This window comes from Macaca nemestrina, chromosome 7 (assembly GCF_043159975.1).
Source record: "Macaca nemestrina isolate mMacNem1 chromosome 7, mMacNem.hap1, whole genome shotgun sequence".
In the NCBI taxonomy this organism is placed as follows: domain Eukaryota; kingdom Metazoa; phylum Chordata; class Mammalia; order Primates; family Cercopithecidae; genus Macaca; species Macaca nemestrina.
The window spans coordinates 6128370-6154411 of NC_092131.1; the positions used below are offsets into that span (position 1 = coordinate 6128370).

General features: G+C 47.3%; 1 long non-coding RNA gene across 3 annotated transcripts; it reads left to right on the top strand.

The window, feature by feature from the left end:
- The first annotated feature begins 250 nt into the window (after positions 1–250).
- Positions 251–24225, top strand: LOC139364077 (uncharacterized). 3 transcript variants are annotated; one of them, XR_011625321.1, is made up of 8 exons: positions 251–524; positions 1435–1545; positions 18403–18548; positions 20555–20954; positions 21290–21401; positions 21629–21690; positions 22066–23708; positions 23798–24225. It is a non-coding gene; the product is annotated as an uncharacterized lncRNA (long non-coding RNA). The 3 variants fall into 3 exon arrangements; XR_011625323.1 differs by having other exon boundaries at positions 22066–22351; XR_011625322.1 differs by having other exon boundaries at positions 20555–20616.
- The last annotated feature ends 1817 nt before the right edge of the window (positions 24226–26042 follow it).

The window sequence follows — 26042 nt, forward strand, 5'->3', positions numbered from 1 at the left end:
CGCCATCATGCCTCTTGGGTGCCATGGACTGGAAGCGGCACCGTGGCCAGAGCGGAGGGAGGTCAGCACCGGGAACCAGCGCACAGGCTCACGCTGTGGCTCAGGTCCAAGTGTCGGGGCTGGACTCAGAGACTTGAGCTCGTCTTGTGCTTGACATGGATGAGTGTCACCCCACGTGCATGGTTCTGACGGCCCAGCCTCACGTGACCTCACAAAAGCAGCGCGGATCCTCCAGCCGAGTGGCCGGCCTGCCAGGCCTCCCTCCCAGACCTAGTTCACTCCCAGGGTACCTCTGCACACCTGGTTCACCCCACAGGGGGGTGATGGTTGGGTAGAGTGAGACCGTGCCCCAAATGGGGAGCAGGGGGAACTAGAGTCTCCACAGTGCAGGCCAGGGCTGGTCCCAGACACCACAGGGGTCTCAGATCATTTGAGGAGGGCGCTTCAAAGCTGGAGCTCCCTTCCCAAGAGGTGAGGCTGGGGCAGGGCTCCTGCTGGTAGGAGCCTGAGGGGCCTCGGAGAGGGTAAGTGATTTGCCAGACATGCGGCCTGCAAGTGGGGCTCTGGTTTTCAGGCCCAGGGCTGTCAGAGACAGTGGGGAAAAGTTCCCAAGCCCCAGCCGGGAGTCTCAGCAGCACAGACAGATGACGGGACAGTTATTTGTGGAGGGTGTACGAGATGACACTGGGAACATTTCCAGCCGTCTCCCAAGGCACCCCAGTCCTGACTGGTGATTTTCACTCTTTGCTTCTGGGCTCTCTGTCTCAGAGCCCAGCTGGGGACTTGTCTGAGAAACTCATTCCCACTCAAGTGTTAACAGCTTGACGGGGGCCTTCAGCCTTTGCCTGAGGAAATGGAACAGGATGGAAACCCAGTGTCTGACTCGGGGCCTGGCCCAGGCTGGTCCCTACCCCCACTCCCACCTGGGACCCCCAACCCCAGGTCTCCCATCCACATCCTGCCTGAGGGCCCAGAGCATCCTGGCATCTCCTGCCTGTAGGCCCTGGGTCCTTCCTTTGAGGTGTTTTGGGGCCTGGGACCTGCACAGAAATGGAGACAGCACAGCCACAGTGACCCATGACTCGGGGCAGGTGACCCATGCCAAGGGCAGCTCATCCCAGGCCCGACTCTGAGCCTCCACGGTCCCTGGCTCTGGGGTCTTTGGATGCCAGCTCTGCATCCGGGTCTCATGCTGGCTCAGAGGGCAGCAGGGGTGTCTAAGCCAGGCGGCTGTATCGTCTGGAGGAAGCGTGCTGTGGCCAGAGGAGACTGGGGAAGGAGCCCGGGAGGAGGGCTGAGGCGGGACAGCCGGTGGGGAACCCTGGACCTGAAGCATTTGGGTGTGGCCTGTGACCTGTGCCTGCCCCTGGCTCTCACCTCCCCTGGAAGCTGTGTCTTTGCCTCTGAACCCAGGCCTGCCACCCCCATTTTCAGCTTCTCGAAGGTATGTCCTAGCCCCCAAAGAGACTCAGCGTCCGCCTCTGATTCTTGAGGATCCAAGTTGAGCGGAAGCCTCCAAGGATGCTTGAGCACACCTGGGAACAGGTGTGTGTGTGGAGTGGGGGGTATGGGGGGGGGTGGGATGAGGGGTTGGGGTGTAGGACTGCTGGGCTACGTGGTCAAATTAACAGCTCTCCCTGGCTGGGCCTGTCCAGTGTGCCAACCCCACCCATGCTTGACCCCAGTGGTCCCAGCCACTGACTGTCTAGCCCGTCCTGCTGTTGAGAACAAGCCCACATCTACTGGCCAAGGGGCTCTGTGTCCTCCTCCAGCCCTGGACAGGCCTCAGGAAAGGCCCGTCTGCCCTCTCTACCCACCGGCAAGTGTGACACTCGGCATCTCTGGGCAGGTGGCCCCATTGCTGCTGTGCACAGGATGAAGCACAGGTAGCAGCTCGTCGCCCTGGGCTCTGTCCTCTTCTTCCCACGAGTCCCCTGATTTGCCTCCCAAGTGAGGGAACCTGGCACTCTGGGGCTCCCTCCTCCCCATTGTGGCCCAGGAGTCCTGGCCTCATTGGTTTATTCCACCCCAGAGTTTTCTGCCTGGACCAAGCTCCAGCACCCTGGCACACTCAGCCTCTGGTTTCACCCTTCTTGACTGCAGGGAGACACAGTTTTACTGCATCCTCTTCAATTTTCACACCTTTTGTCTTGTTTTTCTCTCCTGATTGCAATGCCAGGACCTCCAGTATAATGTTGAATAGAAGTGATGAGAATGTCTATCTTAGGAGGACAGTGTCAATATTTCAGCATTTAGTATGATGCTCACATAGCGTTTTCACAGATGTCCTTTGTTAGATAAGGAAGATTCTCTTTGTTCTTAGTTTTCTGAGAGTGTTATCAGGGTTGGGTGTTGAATTGATTGTATTTTTTTTTACTTCCTCCTTTCTTCTTTTTATATGGTAAATTATATTGATTTTCAAATCTTAAAACACTTTATACTCCTGAGATAAATCCTTTTGTTCTTTTAAATATACTGTTGGATTCTATTTGCTAATAATTTATTAAGATTTTTTTGTGTCTATGTTTTCATGAGAGATATTGGACTGTAATTGTCTGCAAAATTATCAATTTTGAAATGTATTTGTCAGGCCTTGGTATTAAGATTAACTTGAGAAGTGTTCTCTTTATCCTCGATTTTTTTCAGTCTGTGTTCCTCTTTCAGTGTTTGATACAGTTCACCAATGAAGACATCTGAGTCTGGAGTTTTATTTATGTGAAGGGTTTGATAACAAATTCAGTTTTTAAAGTAATTATAGGGCTATTAAAATGTTCTGTTTCATCTTATGTTAGTTTTGGTAAGGTGTATTTTTCAGGGAGTTGTCAATTTCCTAGCACTTGTTGAATCTGTTCATATAAAGCTGTCTGCAGGATTTGTAGTGATCATCTCTTGTTAAATCTGGGTATTGATGATTTGTGTTCTTTCTCTCTTTCATGATCAATCTAGCTATGGGTTTATCAATTTTGTTTATCTTCTCAAAGAACCGACTTTCGGCTTTGTTAATTTTCTCTGTTGTTTTCTATATACACATAGAAAGTTATAACTTCCCCCTAAGCACTGTTTTAGCTGCATACCATTGATTTTGATATGCTGTATTTTCATGATTATGCAGTTCTTGTGGTTTCTTTGATCCATTGATTGTTGAGAAGTATGTTGTTTAAAAACATTTGGGGGTTTCTTAGATATTGTATTATTATTGGATTTAATTCCATTGTTATCGGATGTACTCTGACTGATTTCAGTACTTATTAAACCTTGTTTTATAGCTCAGAATATAGCCTATTTTTGGAAATGCCCTTTAAAAGAATGTGGATTCTGTAGTTGAATATAGTATTCCATAAATATCAGTTGAAGTGGTTGATAGTGTAATTCAGATCAACTATTTCATTTATGTCTGAACTAACTTTTAATCTATTATTCTATTAATTACTAAAAGAGTAGAGTTAAAATCTTTAATGATGATCAAAGAGCTGTCTGTTTCCCCCTTTTAATTCTGTTAATTTTGGCTTCGTGTATTTTTAGGTTTTGTTATTATATAGATACACATTTATGTTTTCCTGATGAATTAACCATTTTATCTGTATAAGCTGGTCTTCATGATCACTAATAAAACCCTTTTTCTTGAAGTCTCTTTTATCTGATATTAAGATAATGACCCCAGCTTTTTTACAACTACTTTTTTTCTCTCTATTCACATCCATTCACTTTGAACTACATTTTATTTATTTATTTTGTAAACAAATAATTTATTTTATAAATAAATAATTCATTCATTTTGTAAATAAATAAATTATTTATTTTGTAAATAAATAAATAAATAAATAAATAAAAGTGCTCAGTCCCCCAGGCTGGAGTGCAGTGGTGCAATCTTGGCTCACCGCAACCTCTGCCTCCCGGGTTCAAGAGATTCTCCTGTCTCAGCCTCCTGAGTAGATGGGATTACAGGCGCCTGCTGCCATGCCTGGCTAATTTTTGTATTTTTAGTAGAGACAGGGTTATACCATGTTGTCTAGGCTGGACTTGGACTCCTGACCTCAGGTGATCTGCCTGTCTCAGCCTCCCAAGGTGCTGTGATTACAGGTGTGAACCACTGCCCACTGCACCTGGCCTGTCTTCGTATTTAAAGGACATCCCCTGTACAGGTTTATAGCTGGTTCTTGCTTTTGTATCCATTTTAACAATCTCTGTCTTTTTATTGTGGTGTTTAGTTCATTTATATCTTTCATTTTATGTGTTTTCTTTTTGTTTTTGATTCCTCTGATTCTCTTTTCTGTCTTCTTTTGAATAATTCGAGTAGTTTTTAGGGTTTTGTTTTCTCTATTGCATTTTTAGCTATACCTTCTTGTATTTTAAAAAATTCTGGTAGCTGTTCTAGGGATTAAAAATACATTCTTAACTTTTGACAGTCTACTTAAATGAATATTTTACCACTTCATGTAAAATGCAGAAATCTTGCAACCATATATACATATACATATATATACACACATATCTATCCATTATGTTATATGTAATATATCTGCATACATTATAAACTCCATAGGAAAATGGGGTTTGCTTTTTAAGAAATAGAATGAAAGTTTTAAATATTTACTAGGTATTTATCATTTATCATTTCCAGGCTCTTTATTCTTCCTGAAGATCTACGTTTCTGTCTGATATCATTTCTTTCCAGCCTGAAAAGCTCCCTTTAGGATTTCTTGCAGTAGAGGTATGAATTCTCTTGTTTTTCTTTGATCCAAAAATGTTCCTATTTCACCTTCATTCTTGAAGACCATTTTCTTTGGATATAGAGTTCTGAGTTGAAAGTCTTTTCCTTTTGATATTTTGAAGATCTACTGTCTTCTTATCTCCATAGTTTCTGATGAGAAGTCAGTGGTGATTTCAATTGTTCTACTGTATGTAATTGTAGTTTCCTCTGACTGCTTTTACGATTTTCTGTTTAGTTTTCTGAAATTTGGCTGTTATGTTTTTATTTGGGCATAAGTATGTATTTTTATTTTACTTGTTCATTCTCCTTGGAGTCTGTTGAACTTCTTGAATCCTTAAAATTTTTGTCTTTATCACATTTGGGAAATTTTGGGTATTGTTTCTTTAAATATCTCCCCTCCCTCCCTCCCTCCTTTCCTCCTTTCTTCCCTTCCTCCTCCCTTCCTCCCTTCCTCCCTTCCTCTCTCCCTCCCTCCCTCCCTCCCTTCTTTCCTTCCTTCCTTCCTTCCTTCCTTCCTTCCTTCCTTCCTTCCTTCCTTCCTTCCTTCCTTCCTTCCTTCCTTCCTCTTTCTTTCCTTTTTCTTTTCCTTTTCTTCCCTTCCTGAGACAGGGTCTTGCTGTGTCACTCAGGCTGGAGTGCAGTGACATGATCACAGTTCACTGCAGCCTTGAACTCCTGGGCGTAAGGGATCCTTCCACCTCAGCTTCCTGAGTACTGGGACTATTAGCACGTGTCACCATGTGTGCATCATATTTTTATTTTTATTTTTTGTAGAGACAGGATCTTGCTGTTGCCCGGGCTGGTCTCAAACTCCTGTTCTCATGCAGTCCTTTCACTCTGAACCCCCAAAGTGCTGGGATTATGGGCATGAGTCATCACACCTGGCTCTCATTTTCTTTTCTTGCTCTTTTTGTGGCTCCAATTACATTTATGTTTGGCCTTTTGATATTTCTGCACAGGTCCCTGAAGCTCTGTTCATTTCTTTTTGATCCCATTTCTCTCTGTTCTTCAGACTGGATAATTTCTGCTGACATCTTTTGAAGTTCACTGACTCTTCTCCCATTCTGTTGCACATAGTGAACCAATATTGATATATTATTATTAACTAAGTTCTAGACTTTATCCAGATTTTGTTAGTTTTGAGCCAGTGGCTTCTCCTCTTCCAGGATCCTATCTCACTTACTTCTCATGTTTCTTCAGGCTTCTCTTGGCTATGACAGTTTCTTACTCTGTCCTTGTTTTTGATGGACCTTGGGACTTTTGAGGAGTACCGGTCAGGTGTTTTGTAGAGTGCCCTTGTTTGGGATTTGTCTGATGTTTTCCCAATGATTAGGCTAGGTTTATGGGTTTTGGGTGGAAAAATCACGGAGGTTTTTCCAGATGAGAATGTCATTCTCATCACACCATATCAAGAGCACAGGTTATCAACATGACTTCACTGACCCTGATCACACAGCTGAGATGTTTATCAGTTTTCTCCATTGTAAAGTTACTGTTTTCCCCTCTTCCATACTACACTGTTTAGAAGGATGTCACTGTGCACAGCCCAAACTTATGGAAAGGGATTTATGCTCCTCCTCCTTGAGGGTGAAATATTTATATACCTTATTTGGAATTCCTCTGCAAGGGAGATTTTTTTCTTCTCCCCCCCTTATTTATTTAGTTAATCATTTACTTATATCAGCATGGACTCATAGATACTTATTTCATACTTTAGGCTATAATCCAAGAATAGTTGATTTGGTTGCTCAACTTGTTCCAGCTTTGGCCCCTGGGAGCAGCAGTTGGCATCTGTGTCCCTTTAACATCCCCCCATCAATGGAGGTATTTTGTGTTTTATTTTTGAGCACTTCCTCAATTTCTGGCACTACAAGGTACTCATTTTGTAGATTTCCTGCCCCAGCCATAGAATCAGCCATTTCTCCAAGGAGCCCTGGGTGGTTCTACTGCAGAATGGCATTGGAAACCGAGGTCTGGATGCCGGACGTGCTTGTTGCTATCAAGTGTGGTTGCTTCTAGACCCTCTCAGCTGACAGAGCAAGGAGATATATGTGTCTATAGGAACTTGTGCATATACACACATCTATAAATGCTTCTGTATGTAACCACCTGCATCTATACTGAGCTAAACATGAGTCAATAGTGATGTCTCCAACTCGTATCCCCGACCACATGGGCCATTCTAACCTCCTCTCCTTGCTTATCTGTGAATTCCCACTCCAACAGGGAGAAACCTGGATTCTACCATCCACCATCCTTTTACTTAATTGTTCAATTCCATCATACATGTCCAGTGGTATCAGAATTATTAACCGGTACCACCATCTATCAACTGCAAACAACCATGAGCTAGAGCACAGGGTTTATGCACTGTTCCTTTTGTCTCCATTAATTTCCAGAGTCACTTGGCTCACCATCTTTTCCCTCTTCCGCTTCACGGGGGTGGCTTCATGCATTTATAACACCGTTAGAGTCTGTTGCTATCAACTACATTCCCTCTTGGAATCCCCTGACTAAATGATTTTAAAAATTTGCATAGACGAGGGTTCATTCTTTGTGCCATCCCGTTCTATGGGTTTGAACAATGAATAACATCACGTGTCCACCACTACAGGATCATGCGGAATAGTTTCACCACCCTTATGCTTTACCCGTCTCCTCTCTGAAACTACTGATCTTTGCATTGTCGCTACAGAGTTTTGCGTGTTCTAGAATGTTACATAATTAAATCCTGCAGTATGTAGCCTTTTCAGACTGGCTTATTTTACTTCACAATATGCATTTAAAGTTCCTCCACATTTTCAGTGACTTGATGGCCAATGTATTTTTATTACTGAATAATATTTCATTGTATGGATGTACCACAGTTTATCCATCTATTCATCTGCCGAAGGGTATCTCAGTTGTTTCCAGCGTTTGGCAATTACGAATAAAGCCACTGTAAACATTTGCATATAGGTTTTTGTGTGAACATAAGTTTTCAAATCAGTTGGGTAAATACTTATGAGTGTGATTGCTGGATCGTATGGTGAGACTATGTTTAGATTTGTAAGAAACTGCCACACTATATTCCAAAGTGACTGTACCACTTTGCATTCCCTTGAGCAATGAATGGAAGTTTCTGTTTCTCTGCATCCTCACCAGCACTGGTACTGTCAGGTTTTTAGATTTTAGCAATTCTAGTATGTGTGTAGTAGTATCTCATTGTTTCATTTTGCTATTCCCTTATGACAAAAGATTTTGACCATCTTTCTTTTTTCTTTTCTTTTTTCTTGAGGCGGAGTTTTGCTCTTGTTGCCCAGTCTGGAGCGCAGTGGCATGATCTCGGCTCACTGTAACCTCCTCCTCCCAGGTTCAAGCAGTTCTCCTGCCTCAGTCTCCTGAGTAGCTGGGATTACAGGAATGTGCCACCATGCCCACCTAATTTTTTGTATTTTTCAGTAGGGATGGGGTTTCACTATGTTGGCCCAGGCTGGTCTTGAACTCCTGACCTCAGGCGATTGACCACCTTTTTACATTTTGATCTGTCATATGCAGATCTTCTCTGATGGGACGTCTATGCAGAATTTTTGCTCATTTTTCAATTGGGTTGTTTCCTTACTGTTGAGTTTTAAGAGTTCTTTGTATATTTTGGATGCCAGTCGTTTATCAGATATGTGTTTTGTGAGCATTTTCTCCAAGTCTGTGGCTTGTGTTTTCATTCTCTTAACAGTATCATTTACACAGCAGTCATTTTCAATGTTACTGAAGTTCACCTTATCAATTTTTTTCATGGGTCATGCTTTTGATATTGTACCTAAAAACTCATCATCAAACCCGAGATCACCCAGATTTCAGCTGTTTTCTTCTGAAGTTTTATAGCTTTGCATTTTACATTTAGGGCTATAATCCATTTTGAATTAATTTTTGTGAAAGGCATAAGATCTGTTTCTAGATTCTTATTATTTTTGCATATGGATGTCCAGTTGTTCCACATCATTTATTGAAAGATCGTCCTTCTCCTTCGAGTTGCTTTTGCTCCTCTGGTAAAGAGCAGCTGTCTGTATTTGTGTGGGTCTATTTCTGTGTTTTCTATTCTAGTCTATTGATCTGTTTGTCTTTTCTTTCACCAATACTAGGCTGTCTTGATTACTGTAGCTTTATAATAAGTCCTGATGTCAGGTAGTGTCAGCTTTTCGACTTTCTTCTTCTTCCGTATTGCTTTAGCTTCTGTGGGCGTTTTTCTTTTCACATAACTTTAGAAATCAGTTTGTCAATATCTACAAAATAGCTTGCTGGGATTTTGTTTGGGGTTGTATTGAATCTGTAGATAAAATTGGGAAGAACTGACATCTCAAAATATTGAGTCTTTCAATCCTTAGACACAATATCCCTTGATTAGATAGTGTTTGATTTTTAAAAATCAGAGTTTTATAGTTTTTCACATATAGATTCTGAACATTAAAAAAAAAAATTTTTTTTAGACAGTGTATCACTCCATTGCCCAGGCTGGAGTGCAGTGGCAGGATCACGGGTCACTGCAGCCTCGACCTCCCCCGGCTAAAGTAATCCTTTCACCCCATCCTCTTGAGTTGCTGGGACTACAGGCATGTACCACCATGCCTGGTTATTATTATTATTTTTTGTAGTTTTGGTAGAGATGGGGTTTCACCATGTTGCCCAGGTTGGCCTCGAGCTCCTTGGCTTAGTGCACCTGCCTCGACCTTCCAAAGTGCTAGGTTTATAGGTGTGAGCTACTGCACCCGGCCAGATTCCAAACATATTTTGTCAGACTTATACCTAAATATTTCGTTGTTGGTGCTATTGTAATTCATATTGTTTTAAAATTTCACACTGCTGGCTTATAGGAAAGCAACTGACTTTTGTGTATTAGCATTGTAGCCCCTGACTTTGCTGTAATTTCTTATAGTTCCAGGAGGTTTTGTGTATGTACATGTGTGTGATTTTTTTGGGGTTTTCTTTATGGTTACTCACATCAACTGTGAACAAATACAGTTTTATTGCTTCCTTCAAAACCTGTATAATTTTTGTTTCCTTTTCTCCTTACAATAGCTAGGACTGCCAATATGATGTTGAATAATAACAGTGAGAGGGAATATCTTTGCCTCGTTCCTAGTCTTACAGAGAAAGCACTCAGTTTCTCACTAGTAAGCGTGATACTCACCATAGGTCTCTGTAGATGTTCTTTATCAAGTTGGAGAAATTCTTCTGTATTATTAGTTTGCTGAGAATTTTTTTTTACATGGATGAGTGTTGGATTTTTGCCAAATGTTTTTTCTGCATTTATTAATGTGCACATATGAGTTTTCCTCTTTATCTTGTTGTTGTGGTAGATTACATTAATTGATTTTCAAATGTTGAACCAGTCTTGAATACTTGAAAATAATCCCATTTGGTCATGGTATACAATTATTTTTATATATTAGTAGATTTGATTTGATAGTCTTTTTTTCTTTTTGAAATGGAATCTTGCTCTGGCACTCAGGCTGGAGTGCAGTGGTGTGATCTCAGCTCACTGCAACCTCTGTCTCCCGGGTTCACGCCATTCTCCTGCCTCAGTCTCCCAAGTAGCTGGGACTACAGGCACTCGCCACCACGCCCGGCTAATTTTTTTTTTTTTTTTTTTTTGTGTGTGTTTTTAGTAGAGACAGGGTTTCACCATGTCAGCCAGGATGGTCTCGATCTCCTGACCTTGTGATCTGCCTGACTCGGTCTCCCAAAGTGCTGGGATTACAAGCGTGAGCCACTGCTCCTGGCCTCGATTTGATAGTCTTTTATTGAAGATTTTTACTTCATGTTCATGAGAGGTACTGGTCTGCTGCATTCCTTTCTTGTTATGTATTTATCTGGTTTTGGTATTAGGGTAATATTGGCTTCATAGAATGAGTTAGGAAGTGTTTCTTCTGTTTCTATTTTCTAGAAGGGATTATAGAGAATTGGTATCATGTCTTCCTCTCTGGGACTGCTACTTTCTATTTTGGAAAGTGACTATTGATTCACTTTCTTTCACAGGCAGGCCTACTTAAATAGTCTTATTATCCTTGCGTGAAATTTTGGTATCTGGGTCTTTCAAGGAATTAGTCCATTTCATCTAAGTTATCAAATGTATCCACAGAGAGTTGTTCATAGACTCCTTTATTATCCTCTTGATGTCCATGGGATCAATAGTGATTAACTTCCTTTCATTTCTGATATTAATAATTTATATCTTCTCTCATCTTTTTCTTGGTTAGTTTTGCTAGAGGTTTATCGATTTTATTGATTCAAAGAACCTGCTTTTGGTTACACTGATTTTCTCTATTGTTTTTCTGTTTTTGATTCTATTGATTTTTGTCTCAATTTTTATTACTTCTTTTCTTTTGCTTGCTTTAGGCTTAAATTGTTCTTCTTTCTTGAGTTTCTTAAGATGGATGTTTAGATTACTGATTTTACATGTCTTTACCTTTAAAAGACATTTTATTATTTTTATGTTTTTCATTGACAAAATTTACTTATTTATCACGTCCAATACATAGTTTTGAAATATGTCCATGCCGTGGAATGATTAAACTGAGAAATTAACATATGCATTATTTCACGTATTTATTTGTGGTGAGAACACTTACAATCTGCTGTTAGCAATTTTCAAGAATGATATATTGTTATTAAGTATAGTAACCATGTTGTACAATAGATCTCTGGAACATCTGCCTCCTGTCTAGTTGAAATTTTGCATCCTTTGACCAACGTCTCCCAACTCCCTGCCCATTTCCTGGTAATCACCATTCTGGTAACTCTGAGTTCAATTTTTAAAGATTCTACATATAAGGGAGATTTTTCTGTGTCTGGCTTATCTCATCTAACATAATGCCTTCCAGGTTTATCTGTGTTGTCACAAATGACGAGATTTCCTTCTTTGTGATTTTTCCTTTCAAATATATGCATTTAAGGCCATAAGTGTATAAGCACTGCTTTCATTGCATCCACAAATTTTGAGTTATATTTTCAGTTAGTTCAAAATATTAAAAACTATCTAGAGACTTCTTTTTTGATCCATATGTTGTTATTTAGAAGTGTGTCGTTTTATCTCCATATACTTTGGGATTTTCCAGTTATCTCTACTATTGATTTTCTGTTTAATTCTGCTGTTGTCTGAAATAATTGTTTGCGTGATTTCAATTCTTTTAAGTTTGTTAAGGTGCGTTTCATGATCCAGAGCATGGTCTATCTTGGCGTATGTTTCGTGTGAACTTGGGAAAAGTGTGTATTCTATCATCCTTGCATGGAGTTTTCCAGAAATGTCAATTAGATCAAGTTGATCGATAGTGCTGTTCAAGTCAACAATATCCTTACTGATTTTCTACATGCTTTGTCAGTTACCGAAAGAGGGGCGTTGAAGTCTCCAACTGTATTAGAGGATTTGCGTGTTTCTCTATGTAGTTCTGTCAGTTTTTGTCTCATGTATTTTGACACGCTGTTGTTAAATGCATACAGATCAGGGATTATTATATCTTCTTGAAGAATTTGACTCTTTTATCATTATTCAATGCTCCTCTTCATTCCTGTTAATTTTCTTTGCTCTGAAGCTGACGTGTCTGAAATTAACAACTCGACTCCAGCTTTCTTCGGACTCCAGCTTTCTTTCTGTTGCCACGATATGTCTTTTTCTATCCCTTTGCTTTTTGACTTTCATTGATATTTTGCTTTTAATTTACATGTGTCATTATATTTAAAGTGGGTTTCTTATAGATACCATTTAGTTGAGTCTTGTCTTCCTAATCCACTCTGCCAATATCTGTCTCTCAATTGGTATATTTAGAGCATTCATATTCAAGGTGATTATTGATAGGGTTGAATTAATATCTACCGTGTTTATAACTGCCTTCTATTTGTTACACTTGTTATTTCTTTTTCTTCCCTCTTTTTCTGCTTTCTATCATTTTAATTAGGCATTTAAAAATTATTCCATTTTCTCTCCTCTCTTAGGCATATCGGTTATACTTAAATTTTTTATTTTCTGGTTTCCCTAGAGTTTGCAATTTACATTTATAACTAATTTAAGTCCACCTTCAACTAGCAGTATATTACTTCACATGTAGTGCAACCACCTTATGAAAGAATATCTCCAGTTTCTTTCTCCTGCCTTTTTAAAAATTGCCATCATTAATTTCATTTAGCCATATGCTATGATCACCAAATACTTTATTACTACTTGTCTCAGTCCATTTTGTGCTGCTATAACATAATATCTGAGACTGCATAATGTATAAAGAATAGAGATTTATTTCTTACAGTCCTGGAGGCGGAGAAGTGCAAGGTTGAGGAGAGGGCCTTCTTGCTGTGTCATCCCAGGTGAAAGGTGGAAGGGCAAGGCAGCGTGCACATGCACGAGACAGAATGAGAGAGCGAGAGCGAGAGAGAGAGAGAGACAGAGAGAGGACTAGGAGAAGGAGGAGAGGTGGAAGAAGTGGAGGAGGAGAGGAGGAGAAGGAGGAGAGGTGTAGGAGGTGGAGGAGGAGGAGGAGGAGAGGTGGCAAAGGAGAGGTGGAGGAGGTGGAGGAGGAGAGGAGGAGAAGGAGGAGAGGTGTAGGAGGTGGAGGAAGAGGAGAGGTAGAGGAGAGGTGTAGGTGGAGGAGGAGGAGGAGAGGTGGCGAAGGAGAGGTGGAGGAGGTGGAGGAGGAGAGGTGGAGAAGGAGAGGTGGAGGAGGTGGAGGAAGAGGAAGAGAGGTGGAGGAGGAGGAGAGGTGGATGAGGAGGGGGAGATGTGGAGGAAGAGGAGGAGGAGAAGAGGTGGTGGAGGAGGAGGAGAGGTGGATGAGGAGGGGGAGAGGTGGAGAAAGAGGAGGAGGAGGAGAGGTGGAGGAGGAGGAGAGATGGTGGAGGAGGAAGGGTGGAGGAAGAGGAGGAAGAGGAGAAGTGGAGGAGGAGGGGGAGAGGTGGAGGAAGAAGGGGAGGAGGAGAAGTGGAGGAGGGGAAGAGGTGGAAGAGGAGGAGAGGTGGAGGAGGAGGAGAGGTGGTGGAGGAGGAGGAGTAGAGGTGGAGGAGGAGAGGTGGAGGAAGAGGAGGAAGAGGAGAGGTAGAGGAGGAGGGGGAGAGGTGGAGGAGGAGGAAGAAGAAAGGGGAGGAAGAGGAGAGGTGATGAGGAGGAGGGGAGGTGGAGGAGGGGGAAGAGGAGAAGTGGAGGAGGAGGGGGAGAGGTGGAGGAAGAAGGGGAGGAGGAGAAGTGGAGGAGGGGAAGAGGTGGAAGAGGAGGAGAGGTGGAGGAGGAGGAGAGGTGGTGGAGGAGGAGGAGTAGAGGTGGAGGAGGAGAGGTGGAGGAAGAGGAGGAAGAGGAGAGGTAGAGGAGGAGGGGGAGAGGTGGAGGAGGAGGAAGAAGAAAGGGGAGGAAGAGGAGAGGTGATGAGGAGGAGGGGAGGTGGAGGAGGGGGAAGAGGAGAGGTGGATGAGGAGGGGAGAGGTGGAGGAAGAAGGGGAGGAGGAGAGGTGGAGGAGGAGGGGGAGAAGTGGAGGAGAAGGGGAGGAGGAGAGGTGGAGGAGGAGGGGGAGAGGTGGAGGAGGAGGAGGAGAGGGGAGGAAGAGGAGAGGTGGCTGAGGAGGAGGGGAGGTGGAGGAGGGGGAAGAGGAGAGGTGGATTAGGAGGGGGAGAGGTGGAGGAAGACGGGGAGGAGGAGAGTTGGAGGAGGAGGGGGAGAGGTGGAGGAGGAGGGGGAGAGGTGGAGGAGGAGGGGGAGAAGTGGAGGAGGAGGAGGAGAGGGGAGGAAGAGGAGAGGTGGCTGAGGAGGAGGGGAGGTGGAGGAGGGGGAAGAGGAGAGGTGAATGAGGAGGGGGAGAGATGGAGGAGGAGGAGGGGAGAGGTGGAGGAGGAGGAGGAGGAGAGGTGGAGGAGGAGAGGTGGAGGAGGAAGGAGAGGAAGGGAGGAAGGTCAGGAGGAAGGGGGCTGAATTCATCCTTCTATCAGGAACCCACTCTTGTGATGACGGCATTAATCCATTGATGAGGGCAGAGCCCTCAGGACCTAACTAATTCTTAAAGTCCCCACCAGTCCATCCTGTTGTCTTGGGGATTAAGTTTCCAACAGATGAACTTTGTGGGACTTTGAAACCACAGCAGCACTAGTATTACTTTTAACAAACATTTATCTGTTAAGATTAATTAAGAACAAGAAAACAAAATGTTTTATCTTATTTTAAAAAACCCTTTTCTGATACTTTTCTTGTTTTTTTTATTTATTTTTATTTATTTTTTTTTAATTGTAGATTTGAGCTTCTGACTTACATATTTTTCCCCCTTCCTGAAAAACTTCTTTTGATACTTCTGGCGAGGTAGGTCTGCTGGTGATGAATACCTTTAACTTTTATTTGTCTGAGAAAGTTTTTATTTCTACTTCACTTTGGAAGATCATTTTGCTAGATATAGAATTACAGGTTGGTGGATTTTTTTCTTTCAATACTTTAAGCATTTCACTCCACTCTCTTGCTTCTTTTCTGAGAAGCCTGATGTAATTCCTGTCCTTTTAGGTAAGGTATCTTTTCCCTTTTGCTTCCTTTAGGATTTCATCTTTTTCTCCAGCTTGACAATTATATACCTAAGTGTAGATTGTTTTTGTTTTTTGTTTTGTTTTCGTTTTCAGTACTTATCTTGCTTTGTGTTCTCTGAGCTTCCTAGATCTATGGTTCACTTTGGAAAGTTCTCAGCCATTGTTCCTTCAAATATTTCTTGTGTTCCATTCTGTCTTCTCCTTGTTTATTGTAATTATGTGTATGTTGCACTTTTTTGTTTGATTTTTGAGATGAAGCTTCACTCTGTCGCCCAGGCTGGAGAGCCGATCTCGGCTCACTGAGACCTCCGCCTCCCAGGTTCAAACGATTGTCTTGCCTCAGCCTCCTGAGTAGCTGGGACTACAGGCGCGTCACCACGCCTGGCTAGTTTTTGTATTTTTAATAGCGAAGGGATTTCACCATGTTGCCCAGGCTGGTCTCGAACTCCTGAACTCGTGATTTGCCCACCTTGGCCTCCCAAAGTACTTGAATTACAGGCTTGAACCACTCACCCAGCCTGTTGCACTTTTTGAAATCGTCCCACAGTCCTTGGATCGTTTGTTCTTTGTATTTTTCAATTTGGGAAGTTTCTATGGACATACTTTCAAGCTCATTAATTCTTTCCTTGGCCGTGTCCCGTCTGTGGATGAGCCCATCAAACATAGCCTTCATTTTTGTTTTGGCGTTTTTCACTCCTAGCATTTCCTTTTGATCCTTTCTTAGAGTTTCCATTTCTCTGCTTCCATTATCCGTCTATTATCACATATTGTCTACTTGTTCCACTAGTGCTTTAACATATTAATCAAAATTATTTTAAATTTCAAATAATTCCCAAATCTGTGTCACAGGCAAATTTAACAGGTGGGCGACAGATGGGAGAATCTACTTACAATCTGTGAAAGTGACCGGGGATCAATGTCTAGAATACAAAAAGCAACAAGAAAAACCCTAGAACCCTTCTGAAAAAGCAATCAACAATAGCTACCATTTATAGAGCAATCCCTACCTTTTAAGCGCTTACACAGATGTGACAAGAAAGTGCAGTAAGACCTGTGAGAATCTTGAGGGTGGTGCCCTGCCCAGCTTTGGGTGAGTGGTAGTGGAGACTGAGAAACATTATCTGGATGGCTTCTGAAAAATAAACTCCAGTTAGTGGGGAATAGGGTGCAGTACAGTCATTTTAGGCTGTGGGAACAGCCTGGGGAAATAAATGTGTGCAGAGAATAATGTACAAGTCAAGGTTCCCAGAAGATCCATGAGAGACAGCAGCAGGTGCTACAACCAGAAAGCCAGGATACCACGCAATAGGGAGCCATGGATGGTTTTTGAGCAGGTGCAAGGTGAAATGAAAGTGCTAGTTACGAATACGACTTAGACAGGATGGAGGATGGACTGAGGAGAAGGTCTGGGCTCTGGGAGACGTGGTCAGGTGAGATTGTCTTCAGGCCAGAGTGAGGGTTGTGGTGGGATAGAACCAGGAAGACCTTGTGACTTGAGCTGAGGGCCAAAGGAGAGTTAGGGGCACTGCCGGGGCCCTGGCTCAGGGTATGGGTGGATGCAGCTGCTGGTCACCAGTGGGTGGAGGGCAGACTGCAAAGATGAAGAGAACAGGCCCGGAGACGTGGTGAGGAGGCTCCAGTGACGAGAGTGGGGACCACTGTCCCCCAGGCAGGCACCAAAGAGGGGACTGATCTGAGGGCCGCCTGCACTTAGTGGGTGATTGGAGGCCGAGGAGGCAGGACGTAGAGGAGCAGGTGTGGCTGGAAGTCTCGGGACCCTGCACCCCTAGCACTGTGGCCACCTCAGCTCCATCAAATGAGGCTCTGGCCTCTCTGTAGTGTCCAGGCCTGAGGGCAACCCAGCTGTTTCTTCCTTCCTAGGCCTGGAGGATGAAGCCAGCCCAGCTTGGTCCTGCCTGGGCCAGAGAGCGGGGCACTAGGAGCAGCAAGATTTGGGTGGAGGGAAGTGGGGGTGGGGGTGTTGCAAGACCAGCCCTCCTGAGGGAGATGACAGCAGGGACTCCACCAGGGTCTTCTCCCTGCCCCTCATCCTCATGCTGAGGGAAGGGTCTGGGCCCAGCTCCAGCTACACTCTGGGTCCCCCACATCTTCCCAGGGTAGCAGAGTCCTGGGGGTACCCCCACCCCATCTTGTGTGAAATGGGTATGTGTGGGTCCCATTCACGCCTCTGCCTCTATCCTCCCCGCCTGGCCCCTCCCTTCTCCAAACCTCAGCACCCCATCCCCCACCCAGTGCCTCCCTCCATGCATTTTCTTTGCTCCAAGGAAGAGAAAGGCCCACTCTCATGATTGTATGTTGACTTCCCATGTGAAGCCATTCTCTGCCTCTTCTACCTGCCTTCCTGCCTCTCCTGCTCTGACCACGTCCTTGTCCTCCCGGGGGCACAGTGAACTTGTTCCCGACTCTGGGCCTTTGTTCCTGCTGTGCCCCTTGCCAGGAGCACCCCTTCCCACTCTCGAATAGTTTGTGGGGACTCACTTGGGTTAGAGGCTACACCATTGTCACCCATCCTGCTGTGGTCTTCCTTCCAGCTTTATTCTTCCTGGCATGTTTGCCTGTTAGCCTGTGGGATGGGCATTGCTGGTGTATGCTTGAAGCTTCAGACCCTGCGGTCATTCAGCTTGTTGAATAAATCAAATTAAAATTTTGATTCTGGTGGGAGGGACTCTTGAATTTTGGGACATGTATCCTGCAGTGGATTCCAGGAGTAAAATCGTAAGGTTATATTGGCCTCATACCTTCTCCACCGAATAGATTTTTTGATTGAGGAAATGGTTTTATGTTTTCTTTAAAAATTATTATTACTATTATTTTTCTTAAAGAAACAAGGTCTCTCTCTGTCATCCAGGCTGTGGTGTGGTGGCACAATCATAGCTCACTGCAGTCTTGAACTCCTGGGCTCAAGGGACGTTCCTGCCTCAGCCTCCTGGGTAGCTAGGACTATAGGCGTAGCCACTGTGCCCAGGAAATTTTTTCTTTTTTTTTTTGTAGAGATGAGGTCTGCCAATTTTGTCAGGCTGGGCTCAAACTCCTGGCCTCAAGCGACCCTTCCTCCTCAGCCTCCCAAAGTGCTGGGACTACGGGTATGAGCCACCACACCGGGCCAGTTTAATGTTTTCTGATTAAGAGCCCTCATACTTTCTCTCCATTTCAGACGTCCAGTTCCATTCTGCCTGCTGGAAAACGACTGCCTGTGGAAAGGGCAGAGGAAGGCCCACTTCCCCTCCCAGGCCCTGGAGTGCCCCACAACTGCCTTGAACTGTGGGCTTCCAGTTACAGCCTCATCTGGGAAAGATAGGGGTGAGGAAAGCAGCTGAGAGGGAAGTTTAGGATTCTTGGTCAGGGAGTGGGCGGTGCTGGCAGATCAGGGCCAGGGCTGGGACCCTCCTAGGGGAATGTTTCTGGATCTGGGCTGGAGCTGCAGGAAGGCGGAGTGGACACTGGGTCCTCGCCCCTGTCCCTCACCTCTGTGTCCAGGTTGCACGTTGCCCCTTGGCCAGGTGTCCCATTTGGGCCACTGGCAAGGGAACCGGGCACAGTCATCCCTGCCTTCTAGCTCTGAGATCCAAGTCCCTGGGGCTGGCCTAAGGAAGCTAAAAATCTCAAGGTCCCCCGATGTGAGACCCAGCTGGTCATTCTACCCGACCTAAGAGTGTAACTAAGGCCTTCCCACTGCCTGGACTCTTCTTCTCCAGACCCCTCTTCATCTCTTCCTCCTCCAGGGCAAAGGTGTCATACCTCCAGGGGCCATGCGTGGCCTTTCGGCTCCTTCTTCACCAATAGATAGTTCTTCCTTGGCTAAGTTGAGATCTGCTCTGTGACTCCTCTACCTTCACCCTGGCCCTGGTGTCGTCCACAGGGGCCACAGAGAATGAGTCGGATCTGCTTAGCCTTGCAGGTGAAACACCTCCAGCTCCTTCTGCCTCCCTTACTGGCTTCTACTGGAAACTCTCCCAGCAGCGTGGTCTCTGAGGTCATGTTTAAAGTCATTTACAGTGAAGATCACGGCTGCACTCGAGTCACCTTGGGTCTAGGACATCCCTGCAGACTCAGTGCCTCTCAGATCCCCGGCATCCTCATCTGTAAAATGCGGACAAGAGCCCCTCCATCTCCTTCTCTACCTCCCTCCCTCACTCTTGGGTTGATCTTCTGCCTCTTCTAAGGAGACTAGAGGCAGGAGCCTGGACAGCAGCTGCGCCTGGCTCTGTGAGGGAGGGGAGGGAGCAGTGTGGGCAGGGATGCCAGGCCTCGGGTCAGCAGTGAGGGCTTCTCGGCAGACGTGGGCCTCGGAGGAAGGGTCAGGCCTTCTGGTGGCCCCAGCTCGGAGCCTGAGGCCCTCCATGTGGCCCCTCCCCAGGGGCCCCCTACAGTGTCCTCTCCTCAAGACTGTGACTTGAGCTGAGGGCCAAAGGAGAAGTTAGGGGCACTGCCGGGGCCTGGCACAGGACTGCGGGCCTGCCTTGCTCAGTGTTCTCCTCGTACTGTATCCCGGCCTCCCTGGCTGACTGGCACCCGCTCCGTGCTGCATCCCCTGCACTGGGAGTGCCAGGAGGGCAGGGCCTCCCTGACCTTCTCCGGGCCCTGCTGCCAGCCCAGCCCAGGCTGAGGAGTCCTGCAGGGCATGTGCTCCTGGGCTCTGAGAATCTGTGATAGTGCCTGTGACATGCTGGTCAACCTCACACAACAGGCTAGGCCACACACAAACCCTGTCCTGTGCGACCTGGGGGCGCAGATGCAGGTATACCCACATGAGGGGCTGGCAAGCGCCAGTCCTGTGCCAGGCGAGTCCCGGATCCAGCACCAAGCATGGGACGGGCACGTGGGACAGGCTCCTGTGCCAGCCCTGCTGAGGCCTCGCAGACTGCATCCCCATCCCCAGACTGCTGGGCTGCCAGGGGCCAGAGCTGGGACTCGAACCCAGACCACCTGCCTCCTGAGTCCATTCACTATATGCCACCTAATTCAGGAGTGAAGCCCCTGCCCTGAGGGATGACTCACTTTCCAGCAGCGGGGGAGGGGTCCTGGGCCTCATTACATGGGCCAGAAGGCTCAGAGAGCTGAGGGGACTGGTCAGGAGTGCACAGCCAGGGAGTGCCCAGCAGGGCTGAACCAGGAGCCTGGGCAGCCTGGCGAGGGGGGCTTCTGTACTTGCTCTCCTTTGTTCACTCAGCAGTGGTCTGACCCCAGGACCAGCCGTGTGGAAGTCCCAGGCTGCCCCTAGGCTCAGGCGCCTCTGCCCTTGCTCCTGCACAGCCCTGGACACCTTCCTTCAGCTCTCTGAGCCTCTGTTTCTCTGCCTGTCACAGGGCTGGGATCCCCTACACAGCATCACGGTGCAGATCGAAAGCTCTGGAGGGAACCCAGGAAGGTACCTGCAGAGGTCCCATCCCATCCCCTCTGCCTCACCTGGCAGCTCTGAGCATCCCCAGCCTCTTGAAGGAAGACGCGCTCCAGGCAGGGCACCATGCGTGCTGGGACTTACAGGGGCAGCCTGGCAGGACAGTGCACCAGGACAGAGGGCCCGGCAGCTTTCCTGCTCAGCTCCAAGCTTTCCTGGGAGCCTCTAACCCCAGAGGACCCCACTTGCTGTGCTTCAGGCTTTGCTCAAACTTGCAGCTGCCCCATGGTGTCCCACTCCAGCAATGGGCCTGCAGACCCTCCGAGCCCTCCTAGCCAGATGCTCTGCTCTGGCACTCCTGTTCACATGTGAGAGCCCTGGGAGCCAGGGGTGGAGGGACATGGCACAGAGGCCCGGAGATGGGAGGGCTTGGGCTGCAAGCCTCAGGGAGCCAGGCCCATGCCAACCCTGCTTGGATAGAGGAAGGTGGCAGAGGCAGCCAGCTGTGCAGGAAAGGGGGCATCACAGGGGTCCTGGAAAGCCCCCCCCAAAGCTGCACTGCTTCCTTGAAGTGAAGAGTTGGGGAGTGCACACAGATGCCACCACGGGGGTGGGCAGGGCCTTCACCATGATGGGGAGGTGGCTGCCTTTGCTCGGTGGCAGTGGGGACCTCTCTGCACACACATCTTCTTGCATCACACAGGTCACATGTGAGTCACATCAGAGAGCCACAGGTCTCCAGGTGGGAAGCCAGGGCTTACTTGGACGCCCCCTCCAGTTTGTCTGGGCTGTGATAATTTCCCAACTATGCTGTGGTGAGTGACGCTGCTGTCCCCATCTGGGGCTAATCATCTTTCTCCTCTTAGTGGGCGGTTTCCTGGGGCAGAGTCCCCAAAGCAGGGCAAACAGAGGTTTGGGCTAAGCCTCCTGGACGCCCTGCCTGCCCCACAGTCAGGTGACTGCCAAGGAGCTGACAGGGCTATCTTCATTTCCCAGCTTGGAATGTCATGCACAGCTTTTCTCTTTCTCTGTCCCAACCTAGAAATGTTCACACACCTGGTCTGCAGCCAACTGCTGGGATGCCGTTCTCCAGGTGCCAGGAAGGTAGCCGGGGGACATTCAGGGGAAGGAGGGTTTTACTTGACTTGCTCGTGCTCGCTAAGAGCCTGACACTGTGTAGGGATGTAACAAAGCAGCAGACAAGTGTCTGGGGCCCCAGGGACCCGGAGCTCCTCTCTACCCTCTGCACTCTCTGGCTGGGGGGTCACAACCAAGTGACAGCCACTTGCTTTCCCTAAGCATGACTGTATCCCATGGACGTTGCGAATCTTATAACAGACCACGTATGTATTTTTGCTTTGGCCGCTAGGGAGCTCAGTGCCAAAATGGGAGCCGCTGCAGGAATTGTATTCTCATCACTTTTCCACCCTTGTTCCTTTATCTACATCTTTATTCTTCTTACTCTATTTCTGCCTTCAGTGCTTGAGAACACAGTAGGAGAGCCTCATCTGCTTATTGACAAGACGGGAAAAATTTCGTCCTCATCTCAGGTTCTTCTGAGGATTAAAGGAAGGGAGGGCCCTGTGCAGAAGACGCTGGTGGGTGGGTGCTGCACCGATGTTGGCAGAAGCGAGTCTGGATTTGGCAAAGCTGCACCCAGGGTGTGCATTCCCAGCTGGAGCCATCCCCACTGCGGGCATCCGCGCGGTGCTTCGGAACGGGACCAGGGATTCGGCCCAGAAATCCTCCTGCTCTCGGTAGCTGAGTAAGTCTTGACTTCCTCTACGCTCTGGAGAGTGAGCTCTGTGAGGGCCTGCCTGGCCCCACACACAGCGTGGGGATGAAGAGACATTTCCTCCGCTGCTTCCCTACTCCCACCAAGACCCCTCCCTCACCGGGTGTGCTGATGAATGGAGCACCCCCATCCAGGCCTCCAAATGACCTTCTTCCCCAGCCTCTCAGCAGATGCTTTCAGCCTCCCCTAGGATGTCCGCAGACTTGCTCTTTCTTGGTTGAGGGGACCCCAGAAATGGGGGCAACCCAGCTTTCTGGAAAGGCTCAGGATGTCCTGGTGTTTGTGAATTCTCCCTGTCATTGGTGCCTTGTTTGATGGCGCTGGAGAGGGGGAAGGTCGATGTTTCCTCTCCCCTGTTTCTGAAAGATCTCAAGGTATCCACAAACATGGAAAACCTCAAACCTGTGGTTTCATGGAGGAGCAAAGAGGGCTGTGTTCTGGCTTCCTGTCCTTAAGGGTGGAGGACGTGGGCATCTGTGACTCCACATGTCTGAACTCTTGCCTCTGACTTTCAATTCACTGAATAGGCCACCATGAATGGCCTTCAGTTCTTCTGCTGAAAAGCCAGACCCCCAGAGGAAGGCTGGGCAGGGGCCTGGGGCCGGCAGTAGATCAAGGACACCTGCAGGTTGAGAGGGTCTTGGGTGGGAGAGCACTGGATGGAGAGCCAGACCCGCCTCTGAACACCTCTCTCCAGTTGCTTCCTCACTGACAACCCTGGTGTCTTGTCCTTCCTGGATCCAAACAATACAGAGTGTTGAACACACCCTCAGAAATAATATACTAGCAGAGCACTCCAAGAACACACTGAGGACCCCACGATGCAGGGATGTGCGCCATGACAAGGGCCGTCTGACTCTTCGAGGAGCTTCTCTATGAAAACCTCAGGTTGAGGGAGTCTGAAGCATGGCGGGAGTTCTACAATTGTCCACTGAGTGGCCCATGCGGTGTGAAGGGCACCTGAGTGCCCTGTGTCTTACGTCCACCAGTCGACCTGGCCAGAAGGGGATTCTTCCCAGACTTGGACATCAAACACTGAGTCCTTCGGGGCCTGGCCCTGCGCCCACTTCCTTTCTCCTCTGACACGCAAGCCTGGGCGAGCCTGGCCACAGCATGGCTCTCACACCCGTCTCCCTTCTCTCTAAGCCCCCTCCCCGGCCAAAGCACAGGAGCTCTGGCCTTGCAGGTCCAGTGACCCATGGACGGTCTCTGCCTGGGTGACCCCTGAAAACCTCCAAGGTTGTCTGTCCAGGCTGACCTCATCACCTGCCCTGGCCTGCCTCACCCTCTGTTCCCTCCCTTCTGTCAATGGAACCCCACCAGCCAGGTTAGAAACCTGACCTCACCTTCTCCTTCTCCTTCCACATCCAGTCTAGCCCCTTGGACCCCTGACTCAAACCCTTGTCTATCTTACAGGGAACACTTCTGCATGGCTGGTGGGAATGTAAACTAGTACAACCACTATGGAAAACAGTGTGGAGATTCCTTAGAGAACTAAAAGTAGATCTTCCATTTCATCCAGCAATCTCACCACAGGGTATCTACCCAGAGGAAAAGAACTCATTGTACAAAAAAGAACTTGCACATGCATGTTTATAGCTGCACAATTCACAAATGCAAAGATATGAAACCAATTCAAATGCCCATCAATGAGTGAATAAAGAAACTGTGGTATATATACACGATGGAATACCAGTCAGCCATAAAAAGGAATGAATTAATGGCAGTCGCAGCAACCTGGATGAGATTGGAGCCATTATTCTAAGTGAAATAACTCAGGAATGGAAAACAAAACATCTTGTATTCTCACTCATATGTGGGAGCTAAGCTATGAGGATGCAAAGGCATAAGAACGATACAATGGGCCGGGCAAGGTGGCTCACACCTGTAATCCCAGCACTTTGGGAGGTGGATCACAAGGTCAGGAGATTGAGACCATCCTGGTCAACGTGGTGAAACCCCATCTCTACTAAAAATACAAAAATTAGCTAGGCATGGTGGTGCATGCCTGTAATCCCAGCTCCTTGGGAGGCTCAGGCACGAGAATCACGTGAACCCAGGAGGCGGAGGTTGCAGTGAGTCAAGCTCGTACCATTGCACTCCAGCCTGGCAACAGAGCGAGGCTCCATCTCAAGAAAAAAAAAAAAAATGATGCAATGAACTTTGGGGACTCAGGGAGAAAGGGGTAGGAAGGGAGTCAGGGATAGAAGAATACAAATTGGGTTCAGTGTGTACTGCTTGGTGATGGGTGCACCACATCTTACAAATCACCACTAAAGAACTTACTCATGTAACCAAACACCCCCAAACCTATGGAAATAGGTTAAAAAAAACCCCTCATCTCTCTCAAGTGTGTTCCCTCTCTGCCCTCCTGCCTCCGGCCTGGTCAGCCCGCCGTGTCTTCCTGTGACCCCCTGGGCTTCCTGCAGGCCTTCTCGCTGCCTCCCCATGCACCCTCCTCAGGGGGTCAGACTGGGTTTTCTAAACTGCAGACCTGATTGTGTCACCTCCCCCTGCCTAAAATCACTAGATAGAGTGCAGGTGTCTTGGGTTGTCCAAAGCTGGCAATGAGTCGGTGAGAGCCTGCATCGTGAGATGTTGACTAGGGCTCAGCAGCTACGAAAGGAAGAGGAAGAAGCAGGATGGGGCATGGGGAGAAGCTGAGCTGCAGCACAGGCCTGAGGGAACCCTCAGTTCTCTCTGTGGAACGGGGGTTGCTCTAGAATAAGTATTGCCCATCCAAGTATCCCTTATTGGGCCTGACTGGCCAGGCCTTTACAGTGATCACTGGCTCACTCACTGCTAGGAAGAGCTGACATCAGGAGAGGCAGCCCCCTGCAGTGAGGCAGGGCCTAGAGAAGCTTCAGCTGCAGGCATTCTGATGACCACACTCTCTCAGCTGGACAGCAAGGCCTTCCTGGAAGAGGCATGTGGCATCTCATGTCTGCTCCCGTCTGCTGCTCAGACCCACTTCCTGTCTGCTTCCATCTGCCACTCAGACCCACTTCCTGTCTGCTCCCCTCCACTGCTCAGACCCACTTCCTGTGTCCACTTGGGGTTGGCCTCTCTTCCTGGAGGGCAGTTCCCTGGATACAGGAAAGTCCCGCACTGCAGGTGGCCTCAGGAAGGCCACCATCTCCCCTTGCCGTTCTCCATTTAGATTCTCCTCTTGCTGTGTGTCAGCACCACTGGCTTTCATGGCTTAGCCAGGGGCGTGACTCAGACCCTCTTCCCCAAGGGTTCTGAGGTCCTGGCCAGCACGTCTTTGGCAGGCCAAGGGCTGTCACCCTTACTCACTCAGGGTCACTACTGGGCAAAAAGTGCCAAGACCCACGTGCTTTATCTGACTCCACTGTGGAGCCTGCCTCTTCCTGTTGATCCATCACTAACCCCTGCCCAGGCAGGTCATGCTGCTTGCCTGCTGATCCATGGACATGAGGTGTCCAACTGCCCAGGTTGCAGCCATAGCTTGTAATTCAATGGGACGCTTTCTGTGTCCCCTGGTGGAAATGTGTCATTTTGGGGAATGAGGATCCCTGACTCTGCAGAACACAGAGGTGTGGGAATGGAAGCACCAAGTTCCCGGTGGGCCAATGAATGATGATGAGGGAATTCCTCCTGCTTCTGTCCCTTGTATCCCTTGTGGGCCCACATGCTTGTT